Consider the following 24,848-nt stretch of genomic DNA (forward strand, 5'->3'; position numbering starts at 1 on the left):
TGGTGCAAATGCAACACGCAAGGAGGTGATTTACAGTAATAAGTGCAAGCAGGGACCTACATTGCAAAGAAAACAGGTTTGCACCAGACACGCCCACAACACGCCCCAATGCAAACCAAGGACCCATTGAAATAGACTGTTTTGTGTGCAATGTGAACCATATTAATAGATGCAGCAAAATAATCCAATATTGCAGGATGATTACTCACAAGTAATCACCATTACTTGCACTTATTACAACCCCAGTCCCAGTAGTGTTACAAATCTGGGTCCGCAAAATGCAAATTGCACCTACACCCACGATTTCTACTCTCTGTACAGCCACCAATCTGTACTCGAAATCCAAATTGCACCTATGTCCTCTATTCCCACTCCTACACCTGCATCACCAATCTGAACCCTGAAATGCAAATTGCACCTACGCCCACTATTCCTGCTCCCTTTACAGCCACCATTCTGCACCCCAAATTCAAATTGATCCTATGCCCACTATTCCTAATCCCTGTACAGCCACCAATCTGCACCCGCCAAATGCAAATTGCACCTATGCCCACTATTCCTACTCCCTGTACAGGCACCAATCTACACCACACACATAGCAACGCACCCACACACCCCCCACAAACTACAACCAGACACAAGAATCAACCAAATACCTCTTGACTCTGCACCCACACATCTGCCGAAAAGTGAATCATTGGACATTTGGCTGACACATATATTTGTCTCTGGTCTGTCACCTTTGGCCCCCACTCCGTGGGGGCGTAACTGTGGATGGGAAGACTCCACCTAAGGTAGCGCCTGTGTGGTGCAGATGTTAGACGACCCCCCCTGTGCCTGTACATGTGCACCAGGAAGGCAGCAAGACAACCATCCCCAAGGTGGCTTGGGTGTCCCCAGTGCAGGCATCGCCCAATGGCCCTGAGCCCAGGGCTAGGCTAAAGTGAGGCTGGAAACTGTGGACCATGTTGGACCAGGACTGTGGCAGGGGTCCCAGCGGAAGAGCTGGCATGCCTCTGTGAGGTAGACAGGGACACACTGGGTTGTCAGCCCTGAGCAACGGGCATCCACCAAATGGTACCAAAGGGCCAGAGTGGAATGTGAATCCCAACAAAGCCCAGCAGCTGGATGTACAGGTGTGGTGAAGGCAGTCACGGTGGGACCTGGGTCCTGGACAGGTCTCCACAAGGCAGGCAGTGATGTCCCAGGTCTGCACCCCACAAAAAAACAGTCCTGTGGGTACCATCCTACGATGCAGGGTGGCAGCTCAACCCTAACCCGGCTCTGGTCCTGAGGTGTCGCAGCCCTCACTAGAGATAAAAATACCACAGCGCCAAACCCAGAGCACTGGAACTTGGGCAGCAGACTCATGTGACCTAGCCGATGAACCAAAATAAGAAATAAACCCAAAGCACACCTGGTTAGGCGTTTGTTCTTGGTAATTTAAGGTAGTATGAGAATAAGGTATATAGTGTTAAGGGAGGTTTTAGGTGCAAGGGAGAAAATCACAACCTTGGCATCTAGGCTGTTTTAGGAACACAACAGGAATGAGTTCCCTTTTGGGGAACCTGCATCCCCTACACACTGTCTGAGGCCATCAAACAGCCAAAAGAGTTTTTTTTATATATATAGAGCCTAACACCTGCTAGCCTAGGTGACAGGTAATTCATTTCTGGGTGTTCACATGCAACATTCAATCAAAGGTAACTTATGACATTAAGTATTCAATTGCCATTTATTTTTTTTTGTTCAAAGATAAAAATATGTATTTTTTTTACTGGCCCAACACGTTTCAAGTATGTCACTCTTCATCAGGGGCGAGAAGTAATTTCAAAAACGAATCTACAAAAGATATTGAAAGAAATAATAATAATAATAAGTAAACTTGCTTAGACAACAGATTTTCAACCATCATTCTGACATATATATTAGTGCATTTTTAGACATATGTTATTATTGTTATTCACAAAAAAAGTCCACAAAATCCCCATCACATCCTATAATCATGACTCATCTGTATAGATAATAATAATCCTTTGTTCTACCGTCATACAGACATAGAACATAATGCATTCATAGACATTGCTAGATTTGCAACAATCAGTCCCAGCCTTAGCAGTGCAAAGACCTCCTAAATCGAGAATTTGTGCACTTAGGTACCATATCAGTTCATTTAATCCACAGTTTAGTGGTGCGATCATTTAATTAGTTACCCAATACTTTATTCCAGTTTTGTTGCACTGTACCTAAACAAAATGTCTCACTATTTCTGACCCATTAGAATGCTGACTAAATTGCTACTGAATGAGCGGCTGGGTTTCTGTCTATTTAGGAGTAACAGTATGCACCACAAGGCCACCCAGTATGATGGGATCTGGGCCACCCCCATAAAGCCACTCACTCTGCATGCATTGTTGTGCTGGAGCGGGCTTCATGCTGCCCCCAGCCAATCTTGGCTGCCTGCAGGCCGCCAGTTCTCCTGCTGCCCTGGCACCTCTCGCCCTGCCCAACCCAGGGGCCCCTCCACCAGGGGAGGGGGTCTGCTTTCAGTAGCAATTAAATGGTACATGCTTATTATAATGGAGACAGTCAATTACAATATACGTATTGAGGATTCATGCATCGCTAACGGGTAATGATGTAGCTCTACATGGGATGGTGTGTGATGTTCTTTGTTTGCCATTGTTCATGGGTCATGTCCATGCTACTTTTTTTGTTGAGCTCTGTAGCCAAGTGACCCTGTTATCTGAATTTGAATGCCTAGGTAAGTGACTTGGGGAATGCAATATGTAATACTAAGGACCCTATCCATGTTTTCAGGTTTTCATGTGAAGGATGTAGATGGAGGATATGTGTGTTTTTTTTAGAATGAGGGACACACTGCATGTCCAACATGGACTGCTGTTCTCAGGTTATTGTTTATGGCCCAACTGTTTTATCATCAAAGACCATCAGGGATATGGCAATGGTGTGACTTTCACACTGGATGTTATTCGTGTGAACTATGTCTGGACGAGATGATTTCGTATTTGCTGGCCCCTCGTCCTTTAGCATGCTCATGGTATGGGTGCTGCCTGTGTCTGCGGCCGTAAGCCCTCATGCACCTCTATTGGTATGCCGCAACACGTGGCTATATTATGAAAGATGGAACATGCCATTATGATTTTACATGACAGAGCTGGTGCATACTCCACCTGATTGGTGCAGGCAGCAGAACCATGATTTCAGCACTCCAAATGTGCTCTCGACTATGCCTCTGGTGGAAATGTGGGCTGCATTGTAGTGGACCTCCGCTGGTGTTTTGGAATTTCGGATAGGCGTCATCAGGAATGGTGATAGCGGGTAAGCATTGTCCCTGTAAATGACAATCATCAAATATTGTTAAAGTATGTGATTCTATAGTGGTTTGTATTGGATTTGACCCCCAGTCAGTGTGTTTTGCTGTGTGTGCTGACTGATACTCATCAATGAGACTCTTGTTGCCGAACGTTCCGGATGCCAGTGCCTCGTGGATGGGGGAATGGCATAATATGTATCTAGCGTCGGTTTATCCAGGGTAGTTTGTTTTCACATGCATGATGTGACCCTTAGCATCAAAGTTGCCCTGCAAGTTCAGTGAATGCCATTTTTTTCGGTTCTGATATATATGTTCTGTGTCTCATGGGGACTGTAGTGCAACATGTGTGAAATCAATTGCCCCAAGTACCTGTGGGAACTGGGCAACTGCAGAGAATTCTTGAGCCACACTTTGCCATGCCAGCATGATTTATGTGGCTGTGCACAAATGCTATGATACAGCTTAGAACCTATTTGAGGCAATGTGTAGGCTGTGAAGTACCCCCGACAATGGCTGTGGTCCATTGGAATGCGACAGTCCCCAAGAAGCGAAGGACAGTTAGGAGTTTGACCAATGGTGGTATTGGCTGTGTGCACATGGTTGGGGGCAGCAGGCCATTCTCCCACTTCCTGACCAATTCATGGATGACATGGGGGAAAAGGTATGTGCCATATGCTTCCTCATCAGGCATGCTCAATATCATTGTGCGTGTATGGTAGATTCTGGCCCTCCTCCTCCTTCTCCTTCTCTTTCCATGAAGCAGTATGTATGCGAGCAATGCAGGAACGGGCATGGTCATGATGTTTCTGTATGATTGCATGGCGTTTATTTTTTTAAATTTAGGATTGCATGGTGCAGCCTTACTTTGCGGCTGGTCACGGGTGGTGGTAAAATCTAAGTCCTTTACATTTTGCATGATGCACAATTGAATCTGTAAATACTAGTCTGTTTGCACTTTATGAGGCATGTTTGTATATTTGCACAGTACCTCTCTCCCCACGCTCATGTTATGCCTCTTTTCCCTACTTTAATGAACATGTTTTAATACTCTGCCTCCTTCTTCTACTTTACACTGGCCATTCCCTCACACCACATGCAATGTGCACAAACATTGGGCAATCTGCCAGGGACCCGCGCAAAGTCAGATCAGTAAATCAGAGGATATTGTTTTGCACAGTGCAAACTGCACTTTTGGTGCAAAGTGCATTTGCTCCGCACAACATTTTCTGTAAATCAGTCCCTTGAAGTATGTGACAGTTTCTTTATGCCCTCTCGCTTTTTGGCTTCGCCTGAATCAGGCTGAGACTTTGTCCCTCTTTTTTCCCCTTTAACCTCTCACTCTCCCTCCTTTACAGAGTTTTTTGTGGCATCCCTGAAGCAATAGAATAAATACCTGCGAAATAATGTGCTGCAGTAATTTGATCACGTATGGAAAAAAAAATCCAAAGAACATGCTGGGAAGGTTTCACTCATTGTTCATTGATTTGCAGTCATTTGAAGTTGTACCCTAAGTGACTATGAGAATAGAGCCATGGGCCCTGTTCTCTATCTGCCTAGTGCAGGGTCTGCAATGTTGGGCTCTCTCATGATCCCTCACCATTTACTATGATAGATAGGAGTCATTGGGATTGTAGTCCAGAAGTTTCTAGGTGATCAGCGCAAAGCGGGAAATTGCGAATCCCAACATATCGAATCACAAATCCTTGTGCATAGTGATCACCTAGATCACGGTCGCCGGCATCCCACATACCCAAACCCTCCCTCTCCCCTACTTAGCCTTTCGGCAGCACACACAGAAGCGTGCAGCCGACTCTCCTCTAGTTCCCTCCCACTAATGTGGGTCAGAGCTGGTGTCGAAGGGTCCCTTTTTCTGATTTTTTCTTTTCTTTATTGTCACCTGCTTCCAATGGCATTGAAGCGGTGGATACCTCTGCAACCCCCAAAGCCCATAATGCCAATCATGGGGAGTGGAGACTACCCCAGCAACCGCTGCTCCCCATGTTCAGCATTATGGGATTCCATTTTATTGAGGAAGGATTCCGCTTTGTTTTTGGTATTTTTGGCGAATAGGGTCCAGAACATCTGGAGTACCAAAGGTTGCATAGCCCTGCCCTAGACAGACATTTGCACCAGACTGATGACACCCAAGGAGGTAGAAACATGTGCCTAGCTGGGTGGCTATTCGAACTCCTGCTCAAAGGAATTGTATCTGGCATTTCAGGCTGGACTACTCTCATGGGCAGGATCTGTCTGACATGCACGCGGATGTGGCAGAGAGGGTTAAAACTTGATTGGTATTCTCCTGAGTGTGTTCAATCCCCAAAAACAAGCTTTTTCTTTCACAAGAGGATTTCTCAGATTTTTCACAAATTATGATATGATATGATATGGTATGGTATTTATAATGCACATGTACACAAGTGTTTCAAGGCGCGACACGGCAAGGGAGGGTGAACAGAGGGAAGACAGAGACAGCGATCCTACTAGGCTAAGTGTAATTCAAATTGTGCAAGTGCAGGGGAGGGGGGAACGGGAACAATGTGGAGTGGGAGGCGAAGTGGGGACAGTGCAGTACATGGGGTAATAGAATAAATAAAAACATTAGGAGAAGTAGGGCCAGCTGGTGGCAAGTGCAGGGGTAAGTGCAGACATTGGGTGTCAAGTGCTGGTGGGGGACTGAAGGGATACAGAAAACAGTCCCCAAGTGCGGGGGTTGCCAGGGAGGCAGTGCGGGTGTGTAACTCACGGGGAGCGGACCTGCATGTGAATTGCATGTTGGGCAATCTAGACTTGGATACCTGCTGTCTGTCCCTAAGGGGACATTTGCAGCTCAGCCGCATCATGCTGATAATGCCTGAGGAGGCCAAAGCACATGACTTTGCTTGGTTCTGGCACTCTTGCTCAGAAGAGATGTGCTTGGTATTTTAGGCTGTTAAACAGGATATCATATTGTACATCCTGTATTGTATATATTGGCCTCAGCCCAGTCGCTCTGCAAAGAAATCCGCTTTCAAAGGTTCTGACCTTAGATCGACCTAGCCGCCATTTTAGGTCCATCCGTCATTTTGATTTTCATTTCAAAGTCACTCTGTGTTTGAAAATGGTGGACAGTGTTTCCCGCTTGTAACCTAGCGTCCTGACCTTCGTGCAAAGTTAATGTCTAAACTGCCCGTAGGCCAAATGTTAGGACCGTGTAATGAGACCTTGTCCTACGTATGACCTGTAGATCGAGGATTACCTGCGCCAACAAGTCCGATCCGCGGACATACATCAAATACAATGTTGTTTAAATACTAAACGTGAACACTTGTTGAACTACATTGTATAGGACGTGTACTAAGGCTTAATGTTAAATTCGAAGATACCCTGTTGCCAGTGTGACTTGTTGTTGTACAAACTGGAAATAATCCACATGCATATAGTTGGATAAACGAGAGGTGAACTCGGCACGAACCCTAGACCGAGAATTATTAACCTGCAGAGGGGTTGGAGTTTACGATTGGAAAATGTATAAAAGATGCAAATGTTTAGACGTCCAGTACCTCTCACTTCTCACACCGAAAGGGCTGGTATTCACTGTGATGTACTGAGGGCCAGATAGCTATCTGATACTTTGTTTCTTTGTGAACTGTACAGTTGTTTGAATAAAGATCTGAGAATCTGTTTAAGCCCATGTTTGGTGTATTTCCTTTTGGGGTACTCAGCCTTGATATCACAATGCCTTTGAAATTGATCTGTTCCTCTGGTCTACCACCAGCAGAGAACACATGATTGAAGTCTTTGAGAGTTAATCCCATCTGAAAGAAAAAGCTAGAGTTTATTCATTCTCAGAAGAGAATTTCAAAAATGTGACTTACACATCTTCATAGTTGTCTGCATTGCATTTTCTTGCACCCACTGCACAACCTCTACTGCCCTTAAAATATGAGTCGGTAATTTACCATGATCCTGTGGAAGGAGAATCCTATCCTGGATACCACTAATAGGAGATCATGCTCGTGAATGCAACAAATTGAGTTGAATCATTGTAATGCCTTGTATATGGGCACCCATAAGAGACTAATTCAGAGGGCCTAGACTAGTGTCACTAGGTTGATAACTAATTCACCCTATCAGATGCATGCTATCACGATTTTGCCCCATCCACACTGGCTAACTATCGAAGCCAGAACAATTTTGAGGGTCATCATGCTGACACATGAATGTGATTAGGAAGCATCCCTCAAAGATCTAAGAGCCAGGCTAACAACCTGCCAATCAACTAGATCTCTTCTCTCCTCTAAGTTGGCACTAACAGTCTCCCACCAGGTTCAACCTGTGATCTGTCGGTGGGAAAAGTGTCTTGGTTTGGAATAGCCTGCACTAACCTCACGCTCGAAGAAGCTATAATTCATTTTAAAAAGCAACAATATAGTTACTCTTTCATCAATTCTTTACAGACTGAGCTTGCCTTTGGTTGTTCAGTCTAAAATAACTTCAAACCTCTGCGTTTCGAGTTGTGTGTGCTTTTGGGTTTGTAGTGTGCTACAAAAGAAATGTCAATTGATATCATAAGAGAGAAACATTTCCATTTACCCTAGTGTGATTCCAGGTTTCTTTCATTTAATTATTGTATTATTGTTTATGAATTTTATTTAGAATTTTTCCATGGAGCAAACTTTAAAAAAACATATCACCTAAGGGATCACCAGTTATTTAAGTGAGCAAATGCGTTTAGCACCTCTCTGGGATGCAGCAGGTTTTGGGGTACTCACATTTTGGGAGGTGTGGCATGTCAGTCACTGCCACAGACAATATACCACCCATTGTAATGTTCCTGCTTACTGTGGGACATTAAGGAATGGTTCGGCTGCAGAATCATTGATGCACAGAGTCCTGTGAACTTTTCATGCCTCCCATAGAGAGTGATGAGGATGTTCCGCTGTGCATTTATGTAGAAGCAATTTATGACTTCGAAATTGATGTGTATTAAGACTGGTGGCCAGCGGAAGTTCCTCACTTGGTCAACACACAGAACTTCCCAGGTGTTCAGTGAATCGCAAAGAACGGTTCTATGTGATATTGCTGAATATTAAAGGCTGCATACAGCTGTTTTGGAGCAGTCTGTAATATTCAAAATGTGTCACTCCCCTCCAACACCCTTCTCCCATCCACCCAGTGAAATCAGTGTGTGAAATTGGGGTTTTCACACACAAAACCCCCTCTTTGAAACCACACAACCCCCCACCATAACCATAGCAGACAATTCCCATACGAATACACACAAATACACAAACACACACACGTAGACACACACACCGTATCCCCACATCATACACACATGCACGCAAACAAATACTTATGTGTCACCCATCTGCCGTCTTCCCTCTGCCTGTACTGAATCACCTGTCAGCCACTGCGCACACTCGTGTGCGGCAGGGGAGTAACAATTATGATTTAGAAAGACCGCTCTGAACATTCTCAGGGCGGTCTTTCTAAATTGGTTTTATTAATTTTTGCTTAAATTAAAAAGACCATTTCACTCCATACGCAAAGAACATGAGTTTATTATTCATGTTGAGGTGTTCTAAATATCGAGGGTGACCATGTTAAAGTCTTCTAAAAATGGCTGGGCTGCATTGCAGTGGCCAGGGTGTAACGTGAGTGTCAAATCTGCCATTTGACCACAACGAGGAACAACTGTACTATGTCCAGATGCATACAGTGCAGGCCCACCCTGTCATGGCGTATTTTCTAAACCAGGATGGTCCAACTCCAGGCATTAAGGCCCTGACCAATATCAGATTTTCAGGATACCCCACATTAAAATTCATGAGATACATTTACATACAATGATTCTAAATTCATGCAAGGTTTTCTCATGAATACAAAACCATCAGGATTCAGGCCCCCGAGGCCTAGAGTTGGACAACCCTGTATGCCATTGTTGGGTAGAGATTTCACCCTGAATATTGCTTTTAGGTTATTCCTTTGGGGCTGTGGGTTTGTGATCTGCCTAAAAGACTGAGGTAAGAAGCTTTTACTTTTCCTCCTCACTAATACAATCTAATCCATGAAGACAGACCAGGATATCAGCAAAGGGTTTTGAATGCGTCCGCCTTCCCTCCAAGGTGTTACAGCAGCAAATCAATTACAGTAAATAATGCACAATGGTTCTCGCAGCTGGAATATTCGGTAACTAACTGATGCAAAAGAATAAAGCTTAACCAATGCTAGTGTGTGTTTTTGTTGCAGACCGTAGGTTAATTAATTTCAATGGGCTTAGTGTATCTTAACAGAAACACACTGAGCTGCTGGCAAGAAATCATGAAAAATGAAATGAAGAATTATGTTGGTGACATGCAAACGACTGTGCAGTGCTAGCACTTGCATATTTTAGGAAGTCTAGGTTTTCTCAAATATACTTCAGAGAAAGGCAGTTTTATAAAGATCTGTTTGCAGGGTTAACGTTCATGAAATTAAATACAGCTTTTGTTGAAGTAGTGTGGAGGTTTCCAGGGTCTGGTAAATACTGCTTTGGAAATGAAACCAGGGGACCCACATCCTCATTTAAATATGTGCGTGTGAGTGTGTGTTTACGGTTGTGGTTGGGGGGGTTAAAGGGGTATCTATTGTGTCATGTATTTAGTCCACTTTTCTTATCCTTTGTTGAATAGATTGGTGGTCACTCTCCAATTTTCAGAACTGCAAACTTCCTGGAAGAGAAAGGGCCCGATTCATGGAACCTTTAGCGTGGTGCAAAGTGATTTTGCACTATTGCTAAATGGCTGTGCACTGCCAACAAATACCCCGATTCACAGAGCATATCAAAGTCCATTTTCGCACCACAAAGTGATGTTGCACACCTTTTGCACCAGTGCAAAGTCACTTTGCATACAATAATACACTCTGCACTGCTCTGCGAATCAGGCAGTGCAAAGTCACTTTGCTCCGTGCTAGAAAATTCCACGAATCAGGACCAAAGTCTTTTCTGCAACTTTTGGAAATACTAGACAGCTGACATGTTGCATTCAAGCCAGATGTTGTATCCATCCTGCAAGAGATGTACTGTGTTATCATTGAGCAGACACATTGACACATCATTGCCCTACTAAATCATTCAGTCGTCCATTTCAACGAATTTAAATGTATCAATCCAATTGAACTAACATGATACCCACAGGTGAAGAGATGGCCACACTGTGTGAGTTTAAAAAGTCAAAGTTCACCAGCTGCAGAGCTGATCTCTTTGTCTTAGCAGCAGCTCTGGTGGTGGCAACGCAACGGTGTCCAGACATTTGGTCGACCTAAAACTGGTCGAATGACATTTGGTCGACGTAATTTGGTGGAAAACCAAATGGTCGAATTTTTTTTTTTTAATTATATATTTATTTTTCGGGTTTTCGTTTTTTACAAAAATGGGTTTTTAGAAAAAAAAAAAGAGGGTTGGGAGAGGGACCCCCCCCCCCAAAAAAAAAAGGGGTGAAAATAAAAAAATAAAAAATTCGACCATTTGGTTTTCGACCAAATTGGTTCGACCATTTGTCTGGTCGACCAATTTTTTTCGACCAAATGTCTGGTAACCAATGCAACACCACAGGATGGCACCAGGCCCCTGGATAAGACGCTGGATCAGGGGAGAGGTGGAATCTGTAGCTAGAGTATGGTGGAGCGGCGCTGTTGCCAATCGGTTCGGTTCAGATACTGAACAAATAACGTCAGTTTCCAATGGTCACAGTTCAGTTAATTGGTATACTCCTTGGAGGGCAATCAAGCCTTGTAGTTCTTTGAAGATTGTTGGTCCTTCAAGGAGTAGGAAGGGGCTCCCCCTCACTACTGGTGTTAGGGCTTTTCCAGTTCTCCTGCCACCTTGTCAATAACACATGCAGGGATGATCAGCAAGGTTTTTCAGACGCTGGGTTCTATTAGGCTTTGAACCCAGCAGTGACCACCACATTAAGGGAAGGGTGCGCCGATCTGCAGGTTCTCTCTGGTTTCTTGAGAAGCCAAGGAACCCCAGACACCCACATAGCTCTCCTGTGAGACAGGACTTGGAGGGGGCAGCAGCAGGACGTCTTCTCTGTGTGGGAAAATATTCAAAACCCAAACTGTGTATCTGGTTAGAGCCTCCATACTTGTAGGATTTTCCAAACTTGTCTACAGAACATTTTCCTAGAGGAGTGAACATCCTTGGCCCGTGACTCTGGAATGCCTTTAATTGACTCTTTGCCACTTTGGGCCATGGTGTCTAAAGGCATCCACTGTCTAGGTCTGCTCATGTGTTTAGCTGTGTGTCTGAATAGTGGTGGTGATGCCTACATTAGGAATAGTGGGATTCGGCTTGCATTAATCTAATGGGGGATGTCCCTGGAGCCTGCCACTGTCTTATAATTATAATCAGTTCCCTGGGGAGCCAAATGAGAGGAGACTCCTTTGGCTGTGCATGAGTCACACCATTTGATTGTATTCAACACGACTGAAAATAAGGTGAAGTAGTGATTATCACGTTTTGACAAAGCTAATAATGGAACACTCATGTTTGTGATTTTGTTGTGTCTGTTTTTAAGAGTCATATTAATATGTTTAATGTGGTTTAATGTATTTAATGTAAAGCATTTTGCACTTTATTTGCACCCCATTTCTCATTTCTTGGGAGGGAAAACCGTGTGGAAAATTGTTAAAAATAAGGGATTGTAATAGGCCACATAACAGTTGTTTACATGATATATAATTGATCCTTTTTCTTATTGAATTTGGTGGCATTTGAATAGCTGAAATTTAATATTTGAATTGTGATTGATTTTATTAGATTATGATTAACTGAGTAAAATGGTTCTAATATGTTCTATTCTGTATTCTGGTGATATGATATGTATTTTGTAATTTGATGATTTTTGTTTGTTGTATTTGTATAAGTGTTTAAGGTTTTAATTAACCAATTACACTATGAATACATCTTTTTACAAAATTAAACAAAAGTGAATGACACTGTGGAGGTGGTATCCTGTCAGATGAGTGTCTTTTTTTAAACTTGCTTTTAAACAAAATACATTGAATTTATAAAAGAAAAAATAACAGGAACATTCATATGTTTTGATTAGTGTATAGTCCTCAGTTCCTGTAAGAAGAGGACACCCTCTTATGTTTGGATACTGAGTCTCATTACAAGTTTGCAGGTGTTCCAGCGATTAATCTGTGGGAATATTGGCAAATGGAATTACTGATACTGCCCCCGGTCAGGCGGTACTACCACTGGAGGTAACACTTGTGTATAGGCATGCTATAAATGCAATATCATATCATATCATATCATACCTGCTGCAGAAATGACCCATGATTACAACTGGCGGGTTGCCGATGTAAATCCATATTTAATAAAAGTCCATAGCACTCGATTGGGGATTTTTGCCGGTATTGCCGCATACCAGTGTTTTTTTTTTACATAAAGTGAAGGAGTTACCTACAGCATAAAGCTGGGGGTAACTCCTTCACTTAACTTTTAAAAATCACTGGTATTACCACCCGGTTATACTGGTGTCAGTAATACCAGCAAACTTATAGTCTGGCGGTGCAGGGAAAATAGAGGTAAACTGTATTACCTCCAGTTTTTTCCTGCACCGCCAAACTTGTAATGAGCCTCACTGTCTCATAATTCAGCATATGTTTGCCAGGTAGTGTTTGTTTTTTTCTTGTGAAGCAATATGGACGGGGCTCTATGTCTGGCCATGGCCTGTCTCAACGAGGTGAACAACTTATGAGTCAAAAACTGATATGGCGGCACAAATAAATAAGGTCTAGAAATCAAGAGCAGATCCACTGCTTGGGTGCTGGCCTATAAATCAAGGCAGGGAGGTTGGGTGGGTTTCCAACAAGGATTGAGTGCACTTCCATTGTTTCATGTCATGCCTCCTGCCTGTTGGCCTGAGTTTCCAACATAACCTGTGGGTTGGCACAGTGGCCTTCTTCTAGCCCCAGGGTGAGACCTAAGAAATGAGAGGATACCACCAACATGAAGAGGGCTAATCCTGATTCTGATCCTGAGTGAGTGCAATTTGAGAATTATATGAGACACGGGGGTATTCAAAATAAGAGAAAACTCAAAATAAGAAGCTAATTGGTATTATATATATATATATATATAAATATACACACACAGAGTGATCCTTGGTCATATTACAATACTATGTCACAATAATCACCAGAAGCAGGTATGTTATATAAATTGCATTGTATTGTTTTGTAGTCATCATTTAGTCATCAGGAGTTGAGGCACGTCTAGGGTTTCAGTGCAATAGGCCATGTCAGCAGCTAGACAGAATTTGGCATAGCCATAGCTGCATTCTAGAGTGCCTGGATGGAGAGCTATGCCTGCTGCAGGTGTCCACAGCCATGGCGGGTTTATGCATATCTTATACTCGGGCAGAGTTTATCTTCGGTGTTGCGTTGTCAGATTTGTGTCTAGCACTGTGATCCATTTACATCTTATTCTCCCAAGGCGATAGGCTGGTCACCTGAGTCCATCTCCTAGTGAGGTTAGAAAGCTACCATTGGGGACGATCTAATGTATCAGCGAATGGAGGATAGCACAGGGGCAATGTGCTGATCTTGGAAGCAAGACCACGCTGAGCAACAGAGGTTTGAATCCTGGATCCGTGCTTAGAAACCAAACTCAGGTGCAGTATTAGGCATGTTATAAAAACAAAAAAATAAGTATAGAAGGTGTTTTGGGGGTGGACACTGATTCAAACATAATTTGGAGTCTTGATAAAGCTCCACATCGTACCAAGTGAAATGTGTCAATTGGCACTCTTTTCTTAAGGAGAAACACACCTTTCTCTCTTTTGTACTTAATGCAATTATTCTGATTATTGCTAATCCACAAGTGTAGTGTCACTTCCTTTTGTTGTGATTGCAGGTGGTTGTCTTTGGAGAAACCCCACTCCACACTATGTACTTCCATGAGACACAACATGCGTGCGATCAATGATGACGTTTTCTTTTGGGAACAGTGTTGCTTTAATCTTCAGTGGCTAGTGCTCTTGTTCAATGAAAGATAAATAGGCCTTAAACAGTTATAATACGCTTACCATGTCTATGGGATATCAGCGCCTGACACAGTCTATGCAGTGCATCAATGTTATCTTCACATAGAAGAAGACAATATGAGAAAAAGTCTCTTCCACTGAATATCCCTGAGAACCGTTAGAGTAATGCATGGATGGGGTATGAATTAGATGACCTACACATGACTGAAATTGGGCACATGGCAATTCCATGAAAAACAAACTTAAGCAAATTGACAATTCACAATGACAAATAGAGATTGGGAAGCAACTGCATTGTGACATAGTATTGGTCCAATGTATTTCTGGATGGGCCAATAGAGGACAAAGAGGAGCTTCCACATTTGAACATAACATTGGCATTGGTGGAGTAAATGGGAGATGCACATTATTAACATATAAAATCACAAAGTAACTCCATAAACATTTCTCCTCATGTCCTCCATCTGCTTTTGAGGCACAAAGGTCAGCTTTCTGGGATGAGGTCAGAAGAGGAGAGGGTTGACAGAAGTGGCAAACCAATGAATGACATTGCTGGAGAGTTAATGTCGCTGTTGGATAACCTGAACCGAAAACGGAATAAGGGATGGGAGTAAGTTTCATTGGAAAATTGAAAGTTTTCCTGGAGCTTTATTATTTTAAAATCTGTAGGATATTTTGTATAGATTTGGGGTCTGTCAGTATTTTCTTACTGCCAAAAGAAAAGTGGTAATTTGGTAATAACTTGTCCTTGCATCTAGATTGGGTTTGGCCTTACCTTCTTCCAGTGACCATGTTTTGTTACATTATATTGGATAATCTAGTAATATACACTATTGGTGGGAATTTCTGGTGGTAAATTACTTAGTGGTGAGCATAACTTTCCTGTTCTATTTATGGCCCCATCATACACAAAACCTTCCTTATTCTTATAATATTCTTGTGATCTATAGAGAGCCTTGGACCTACATTCAGAGACACCACAATTTCACATAGAGCATCACCAATAACCTGTGGTGTTATCATTGATTTATCTACATCAGTGAACTATGCTTCCATAGGCCTCATTACTGATTCATTACTGGTTAATGGACCCCCAGTAATCTATATATTATATTATATTCCCCCAGAGACCATGCACTGGGGAACACACGCATACATCTATTTATCACTGCTAATTCTATCTATTATTCCATCTGCATGAACAAATGGGTGAATTAAAACTCAGAGGCATATATATATATATATATATATATATATATATATATATATATATATATATATATATATATATATATATATATATATATATTCTTATATTGCAAACAATTACAAGGTCATGATACAATTCTTACCATTTGCATTTCATCTCTACCTGTAACAAAATGAGAAGACAAAAACAAAACCACAGATACAATGCAAACAAATCTTTTATTTTTATTTTTTTAAACTAGGATTCAACACATGACAAATAAAAATGCAAGGGATTTTCTTTTGCTTTGCTATCCTAACTGCCTAGTATTTTTAGAACAGATTCGCCAAACAATCGCATAAAAATAACCTCACTTCGAACTGGGCTGCTTATCAAAAGATCTGTGGTTTCCTCCCTCAGGCGACCTCCTTCAAAAGAGCGGCCCAGTCGACAGGGGTTGCTTTTGTAATGTCAGTGTCTGAAGTGTGTGTGGCGAAAACATAGGGTTCTCAAGCCAGTGCTAAGTCACCAAGATCATCTGTCTCTCGAGTTCAGCAAAAGCGAAACCGCCACCCCCTCTGTCATTCTTTTCCCAGCAAACCTCTTCACCTTCCCCTTTTCCTACGTGGGGCCACTGCAGATACTTTGCACCAATCAAATTAAAAAGGTCGCATCACCCTTCATTCCACACAATAGCCCATTTTTACAGTAAGAAACTGTAACTAAAATCATTTCCTGGCATGCAGATTCTGCTTGCTGCAAATACAGTAAACAGAAAGAAAAAAAAAATATCCTAGTGCACGTTTGAAAACAAATTTCAGAACATGTACTTTCACCTCATTTTTCACATAGAGATTACATTATAATGTTAATGAGTTAGCACTAGTGATTAGTACTTGTTAATGGTTAGATAAATAATGTAGTCTCCTATTTATGAGGCATTTTAAGTAAGAGAAAAGAAAGAAAAAAATTCTGGTGCACTTTTAAACCTGCAGCCTGTCTCCATCTGCGTACTCATATGTTATGCTAGCAACATAGGACTGGCTATATGTGTATGCCAGATTATTGCTGTCAATAGAATGCTATCACATTCATTGAGGCGCTATACTTCAAAGCACTATAAATTATACTACATATCCCTTCTTATTATGATCTGGATACAACATCGTTACATGAAAGGTGGAGGTTCACAACTGAAAGCTCTAAGAGTCTGATACACGAAGTAGATGAGCTGGACCCCTACAGAAGAAAATAGAGAACTATCAAAATGCAATGAAATATAAGAAAAGACTCTCACTGATTATTCATTTTAATGAACAGGCAGGGGTGGTTGGACCACTCATCACGTTTGAAAATTTCACTCTGCAAATGTCTTCCTGATAGGCCTTCCTGCTAACCAAATTCATCATCTACAGGCATTCATCATGCAGCCATTAGACCTTTCTTGAAACGTTCTGGAACAAGCAAAGTTTCCATTCATCTGCACATTTTACAATGGCTTCCAGCACATAAACACATTATATTTAAAATCCAATGCATAGTTTTCAAATACCTTCATGGACAGTCTCCTTCCTATTTGGCCAGTAAAGTCTATCGCGATCCCTGCAATCCTCCCACCAGGATCTCCTCGTCACTCCCCCTGTTAGATTCAGGTTCGGAGGGAACAAGAGATTTTCTGTAGGCAGGCCAACTCTCTGGAATGCATTTACATCCAGGCTTCTGACTTTACAGACTCTCTCTGAAAAGCAGTTAAAAATGTTTCTATGTCATTTCATCGACACCCGTTTTTACGACAGGTTTTTTTACAAAGAGTTTTTGCCAAAAAACCGAATCAAAGTTTGTTTTACATTATTCTTGTGGGGTTATAACCCCCCCAAACCTCACACTCTCTACCAGATTCTTGTTATTCCCAGCCCCCCAACCCTTTATATGTCCTTTCCCACCCCCCCAAAGAGTTTCTAAGAGTTTTTTTCAGAAAAAATTCTTCGTAAAAACACCCGACGTAAAAATGGGTGTCGATGAAAAGACGTGGTACCTTAAAAACATAACTCTTTTCTATGTCATTATTCAGCAGCTTTAGCTTCAATATGATCATTTCGTTCTGCGCCTAAATGTGATCTATGATTGCCTGGAGTGCATTATTAATACCTCAATGAATCTATCAGCTAAAAGCAAGAACAACTAGCTGTGATACTGATGATCATCTCACTGGGTGAATTTGCACTTTTGCAAGACATTTTTGATAACACCAACAAAAACATCTCCAAGCAATGCAACCACATGTGATGTGGAACCATTGGACGTTATGAGGTGTCTCACATCAGGAGAAGATGAGCAAGAGGGACAGATAAATGGTGACAGAGTAGAACAGGTGACTTAAATTAGACATGAACCAATACTAATTCAATGGAGTGGCCGAAAAAAATAAACAATGCATACTCCACCCATGGAGAAGAATGGTTGCATAGACATGTTCAGCAATTGGAGAATGAAGAATTTTTAAAATCAGAAGCATCTACAAATGAGTGTCACATAAAACAACATATGAAAAACAAGCATCATGAAGCTGTGGAAGAACTTAAGCATAAAATAGATTTCATAATAAGACACACTGATAAGTGAGGAAAGGTGGTCATTTGGTGTGAACACCTGTACAAGGATGAAATCTCAGTACAACTGAAATATGTCACATCTTAACAGAAAGCCTATTGAAGGGCATTGAAAGGGCACTTTCAGAAAATAACATGAGACGTGAAGAATGATACCAAGACAATTTATTAGATCTCAAGGGAAGAAGCTACCTCAAGATAGATTTCGTCCTGGCCTAGCAAAGGCATAGCAGCATGGACTACTTAGCATTTCCATTTCAAAAAACGTTTCTGATATGATAGGTTATTTATAGCACACTTAACACCCAGAGGTTTCTAAGCGCAGACCCGGGGATCGAACCTGTGGTGCTCGGTGTCATCTTGCTTTCAAGATGAACATGTTGCCCCTGAGCTATCCTCCCAAGACAAAATGGAAATGATAAATCCCTCAGGGAGTCCAGCAGAAAAGAATGAACTGTAAACACATTTGAACTAAGAACAATTAGGCAGTGTTTGGGGGAGATTTGAATGACAAAGCCCATCCAGAGCTCGAGAGGTTGTCTCATATTGGGAGACATAGCGTACCCCACATGAAGCTCCACATATTTATAGAAAAAATGGGATGAAGGACATCTGGCGATGCTTGCATTCGTTGGAACAGGGATTCTCTTTCTACTCAAATGCACACAAATCCTTTTCAGGCATTGATTAATTTCAACTCCCATAGGTGATCTCGGGGCTGAATATCTAGCAAGAGGTATCTCAAATCATGCGCCAATTATGCATAAGTTTTGCAAGGGAGGGTATATGCATAAGAATTGCAGAGGAGCGTATATGCATAAGAATTGCAGGGGAGGGTACCAGACCGGGTGGGGTGGAGATTCAATGCATTCTGTCTCAAGAACCCCATAATTTTGGACCAGCTAAAAGAGGGTACAGATGAATATTCCTGAATGAACGAGGGATCGGTGGAAAGTCGTATTATGGTATGGGAGGCATATAAGACGGTACTTAGGGGACTGGGGATTTACACGATAGGGAACCATAGGAAGCAAAGGTGCTCCCAAATGGGAAAATTGAAAGCGGAAGCAAGGGAGTCAGAGAATAATTTTGTCAAACAAAAATCTGAAAGCTGTAGAAGGGAATTCATAAGGTCCTCAGACCATTATAGAGAAGTGGCCACGGACGATGCCAAAGCAGCATTCTTGGACAAGAAAGCTAAGCAATAAGAGATAGGGATACATGTGTGATAATGCTTGCTTGGTTGAAGAAAAGAGAGGAAGGGTCCAGATGGGTGCGTGCAATACAGGTGTGTTAATGGTGGATTTATTACCAAAAGCGAGAATATCGCTGGAGCTTTTGCACAATTTTATCAGGAACAGTACTGAGAGAAGGGTGGACCTATGGTGGAAAACTCTAGGGAATACTTAGAGGAAATACACTTGCAGCATGCAGCAAATGTTGATGGGGGAAGAAGTACAGACAGCCATAAGCCAAATGCAATCAGGGAAACCTCCAGCACTCAATGGTATCCCACTCGAGTTCAGGAGAAAAGCAGGGGACAAAGTGGTAGAGGCGATGGGGGCAATGTTTACAGAAAGCATGCAAAAGGGAGCTTTGCCCAAGGACCTGTGGTTAGCAAGGATAGTGGTTATACACAGGAAGAGGAAGCCCCCTGATCAGTGCATGGCTTACCAACCTATCTCTCTTCTGAACCGGTGAAACCAAAATCTTGGCAAAGGCATTAGCTACAAGAATGTTAAAGGTGGACGGACTGATCCCCTCCGATCAGGGTGGATTTGTACCAGGGAGGGCCTCAGGAGGGTGCACAATGCATTGGGAATTACCTCACACTTGATCCCTCATGCACTTATCTCCCTTGACTCAGAGAAGGCCTTTGACTCAGTGCAGTGGGGTTATCTTTAGGCAGTAATGGAAAAATGAGGGGCCGCCCAAAATATATGGCTTAGGTGAGACTATAATATACCAGTCTGATGGCAACGTTGAAAGTAAATTGACACACGTAAAGATTATTCCCGCTAGGAAGGGACACGAGACAGGGAGGCCCCCTTCAACCTCTCTTGTTCCAGCTGGCTACGGAACCTCTCGCAGAGAGGGTGAGAAGGGAACCACAAACAAAAAGGTTTCAAATGGCCAAAGGGAGAAGAGTAAAACAAGAGTGTCCGTGCAGGGGGGAGACACTGGAAAGGGTTAAAGGGATCCAAAAAAGAGTGAGGAAAGCAAAGAACGTCAGACAGGGAAAGTAGGGCTATTGTGTAACAGAGATAGGATTTGGGTCACAATGTTTGTTAATTTGTGGTTTGTTATGTATTTTGCAACTTCCAAAAACCCAATACAATTGTTTATTAACAAACAAAAGATACTGAAAACCGAGATAATGCATCTGCTTTTAACTTTCCCTATATCTTAAATCGGATGGAACGTTGCCCCATAGTATTTCCCCTGTTAATCTCTTATCATACATATTGAACTAATTCCATGCCTTTCTGAATAGATTAATTTAAGATTAAGTCAATGCAATAACTGGAAAATATGATGTGATTTTAAAATTGTTCTGTGATATGTACAAACTCTCTCCGCAATACATTGTGTCACATACACACTTTTTCATTGATGGGTCATCATGATCATGGTGTTCCCACAATTCCTTGCTTGCAGAAAAAACTCCTATGTTGCAGGCATTATGCGCATATGCACTTATCAAATTAATCAAATACATTCAAATATTTTAAGACATCTTGGCAGAATTGTATTTGAGAACTGCCTTGACAAAAGGGAAATTCACAATACTGAATTACAACAAATGAGAAGGGTATAAACAATACATATTCACTGTGATCCTTTGCACATTTTGCAATGTTAGCTTTAGATGGCAGCCGGGAGTGAAAATTTCACATGATTTTGTCATTATATAAAGTGTTAAGCTGGTGGACACAAATTAATAAATCATTTGCAGTCTTGAAAAAACTACACGACAGCCTAACATGTACCAACTTGTGCCCGTTTCTTGGTCCACTTTTTAATAAATGGAATTATTTTTTATGAGTCAGATAATATTTAACCTACAATCTACCAAAATCCCAGACAACCCAGAGTTTTGAAGGCCAAAACAATGGATGTTAGCCACGTTTCAGATGTCACATGAAACATAAGATAAGCATTGGGTTTAATCTTATCAAAGTAGATAAAGTTGAACTTTAAGGTGAAGAGGGATTTCTCTACAACTTTCTTAAAGAACCACTTACTCAACACAGTTCTGAAGCATTTCATTGAGTAATATGAGTACAGTGATTTAATAATCAGATATACTTTAATGGCTTGATGGGCAGGAACATATTCTATCAGCAGAGGGGTCATAAAAGCTGAATCCCCATGGAATAATACAAGCTTGTGATTGTGCACTGTTTTCACAAATGCATAGTTTATGCATACATGGTTTACTACTAGATCTGTGGAGGTGAGCGTTTAATGAGGTGTGTCGGTGAAGAGCCGGAAGAAGGCAATGCAGATATTGGTAAACACCCATGCAGACATAATTTACATAACGATTCACAAACAATTCCAAATGCATTTTCCATGATGATCTAAACAACTAGCATACACCTGAGTGATCTAGGTGTGTAGGGTCCATTGTGTTTGGAAAGCGTACCAATTTCCAAACTAGCACCATGTGTTTAGGATATGACAATACAAATAGAAACGTTGTATTTCACTAGGAAAAAAGGGGATTCGAAAGTTATTATACTTAAATACCATGCTTTGGAACTTTACACTTTGTGTACTGTACACATTGTGTGCCATGTGGACACATAAGTATGCATGTTCAGGCCAAACACCTTTCTTTTTGCTAACACCCATATATGTATACATGTCATTTGCAACATAGGTAAATTGTACATATGTTGGTCATGGTTTTGGTTGGCAGTCATGTCCAGTCTTAATTTACCAAAACAAGTGTGTACAATTTACACCTTTTGTGAATTGCTCCTGTAAATTATTTCTTTTCCAGCGCCTGACCATGACTGCAAGCTATCTGAATCTCTCCAGGACTTAGGTATCCTTACTCTAAAGGCCAAAGGATCTGCAAGGGTAAAAAAAAGGCTGAAATACACAAGATCCCTCTTTTGCTCCAAATTCCATGTATCTGCCTAGATGACTGTGTACATGTAACACCGATTTCGTGTGTGGTCTTTTCTCATGCCCAGGTGCATTTACACTTGTGATTGTCTACGTACAGAGTTCTACTCTTTGCCTTACCTTTTTTTTAAAAATGATAAATTGTTACCTGCATATCATTCTTAATTCATGTTGATGGTATTGTTCTAGCTTTCATTTACATTCCTATCTTCCATAAGACATGCATACACCCTCTGGGCCTGATTCATAGAATTCTTTGCACGCTGAAAACTGACTTTGCACACTTTTCAGCGTGCAAAAATCCTTTCACCAATTCATGGATCGGACTTTTGCGTGTATTTCCAGGACTTTGCGCAGGTGCGTCATGACTTTCCATGCCGTTGAGCTTTGTGTGCGACACAGTGCGCAAAGTGTGGGATGGGCCTATGCAAAGAAATAACTAGGGGCAGGAACATGCATATTCCCCATTCTCCCCGCAAAAATGAGGACGAACAAGGGATAATATGGGTGTGTTGAGAGACAGGCCACGCAGAGGTTTCACACGCCCAGTGATGCGCAATCATAACTGTATTCATGGACTAGAATGCACAACTTCACGTCGGGATAAGTCACACGCAAACCTTGTGATCCTACTGCCAGATGATAGGAGACGTGAAGCACTAACCAACGAGCAAAGGTAATGTTTACAAAACAATTTGGGGGTGACGGCATGTAGTTGAGGTGCTGCTTGGAGTTAGGGGTGATTGTATGCAGATTAGCAGGTTGCTGCCTTGAATTACAGGGTTTGGCATGCAGATTAACCGGGTGCTGCCTTGAGTTACATGAAATGGAACACTGATTAGCGGTGTGTGGTTTTGGGTTACAGGGGTTTGCAGGCATTCTCACCAGGGTACTGCCTTGGTTGTCGGGAAACGGCCCGCAGTATTGCAGATTGTGGAGATAAAGCAGGCTCAAAGGTTGGTAAATGTTGCTAGTTTTGGTTTGTGTGAAGGCGAGTTGTGGGCGCTCTGGGCGCTACTCTATTTTCTTTGCACATCAGGTTACTTTGTGGGTAGAAATCCATGAATACGCTGAATGCGCCAAACATTTTTTGCATGCAATCAGGCACAAAGATATTGCACTTTGCGGGGACTTTGCACTTTTTCTATGAATTGGGCCCGCTGTATGCTTTCTTCTACTCAGGGATGTCATTTAGGGGTCTTATCTATGACCCCTGATGTCTCACTTGCTATCCCTGTAGTCTTCCTTGCTACCCCTAAAAAATAGAACATACATTTTGCATTTTTTTTTTTAGGTTAAATTGAGGTTCCTGGGTTGTGGCCAGCATCATGTGGCTCTTTGTTTATTGAAAGGCTATTTTTCTGATAGCTATAGCAGGTACGATATCATAGTGTGTTGAGCACTCGCTGCTGCAATGTGTGTGTGTGTGATCTGCAGGGTGCAGCTTCGACTCCCAGCAAGGTCAACTCAGACTTTCATCCTGCTGAGGTTGATAAATGAGTACCAACACAGATTTGGTGATATTGCATGTATATTTTTTCCTAATAAAGCACTTAAGCGTAAGTGCTATGTAATAACATATCATTATCATTTGGCCTTGGGGTCTGTTTGCATTCACAGTATTTTGGTAATATGGGCCTATACACACTGATATTACCAATAAATGTGGTGATTCATTCTTATATGAAATGTATATAACTTTACAGTGATATCGTTAGAAACATTGCAATGTGATGCCACTTCCTGTTTTGTCAGGGGGTGAAAGATTGTGTTCCATTGCTTCGCATGATGTCACTTTAGGGTGGGACCAAATTACATCACTTCCTGTGATGTCATCAGAGGTCAAGGGTCATGTGATGTCACTTCCGCTACCCCTGGCATTTTGGTGAAATGACGTCCCTGCTTCTACTATCCATTACTAAAGACAAAAAGGGCTCTAAACCGATTAACTGCACCATTCTGCAGCTTTGACCCCACACCTCTGACGCCAATCCTCCTTGCTTACTTATTCTTGCTCGTGAGGTAAGCTTCCCTCGCACACAGCTACATCCGTGTGGATGCAGACAGGGCCGGCCTTAGGGGCAGCAGCGTCCTGGGCGGATTGGTGCCCCGCCTCCCCCACGTGCCCCTGGTCAACAGGGGGCGTGGCCACGGAGTGACACTTTTTTTTTAAACCTCTTCGCTCCTGCGAGGAGACAATTCAATGAATAGGGTGCTAATGCACCCTATTGTTCCTAAATGCGCTCCTCTGCCGCGGGCGCATTGCCTAACAATGAGGTGCCTGCCGCCACTGCGCCAGCTCGGGGAAGCCCTTGAAATACTCCCCCGAGCTGGCGTGGCGGGGGTCTAATGCCGTTGTGGAGAGCGCGGGGCCCCGGGCGGTCGCCCGGCTCGCCCCCCCCCCCCCCCCCCAAGGCCGGGCCTGGATGCAGAAGTACCAGCTAGAGGTTCCCATGCACACATGTGCACTGCAAATATGACGCATGCGTGTTGCCACTGAAGTAACCTCTTCATTCCTATCTTGGTCCATGAAACACTCTGGCCTAGGGGCT

General features: G+C 42.4%; 1 long non-coding RNA gene across 1 annotated transcript in view; it reads right to left on the reverse strand.

Annotated features, from left to right (window-relative positions):
- Positions 1–1,758: 1,758 nt before the first annotated feature.
- LOC138504863 (uncharacterized) overlaps positions 1,759–24,848 on the reverse strand; it is an 82,383-nt gene continuing 59,293 nt past the window's right edge. Inside the window, exons 3-4 of the long non-coding RNA XR_011280021.1 lie at positions 3,195–3,355; positions 1,759–1,842 (exon numbers count right to left, since the gene is read on the reverse strand). This is a non-coding gene — a long non-coding RNA (uncharacterized lncRNA). The remainder of the gene's footprint in view (positions 1,843–3,194; positions 3,356–24,848) is intronic.

This window comes from Ambystoma mexicanum, chromosome 11 (assembly GCF_040938575.1).
Source record: "Ambystoma mexicanum isolate Mex_15411 chromosome 11, UKY_AmexF1_1, whole genome shotgun sequence".
Classification (NCBI taxonomy): domain Eukaryota; kingdom Metazoa; phylum Chordata; class Amphibia; order Caudata; family Ambystomatidae; genus Ambystoma; species Ambystoma mexicanum.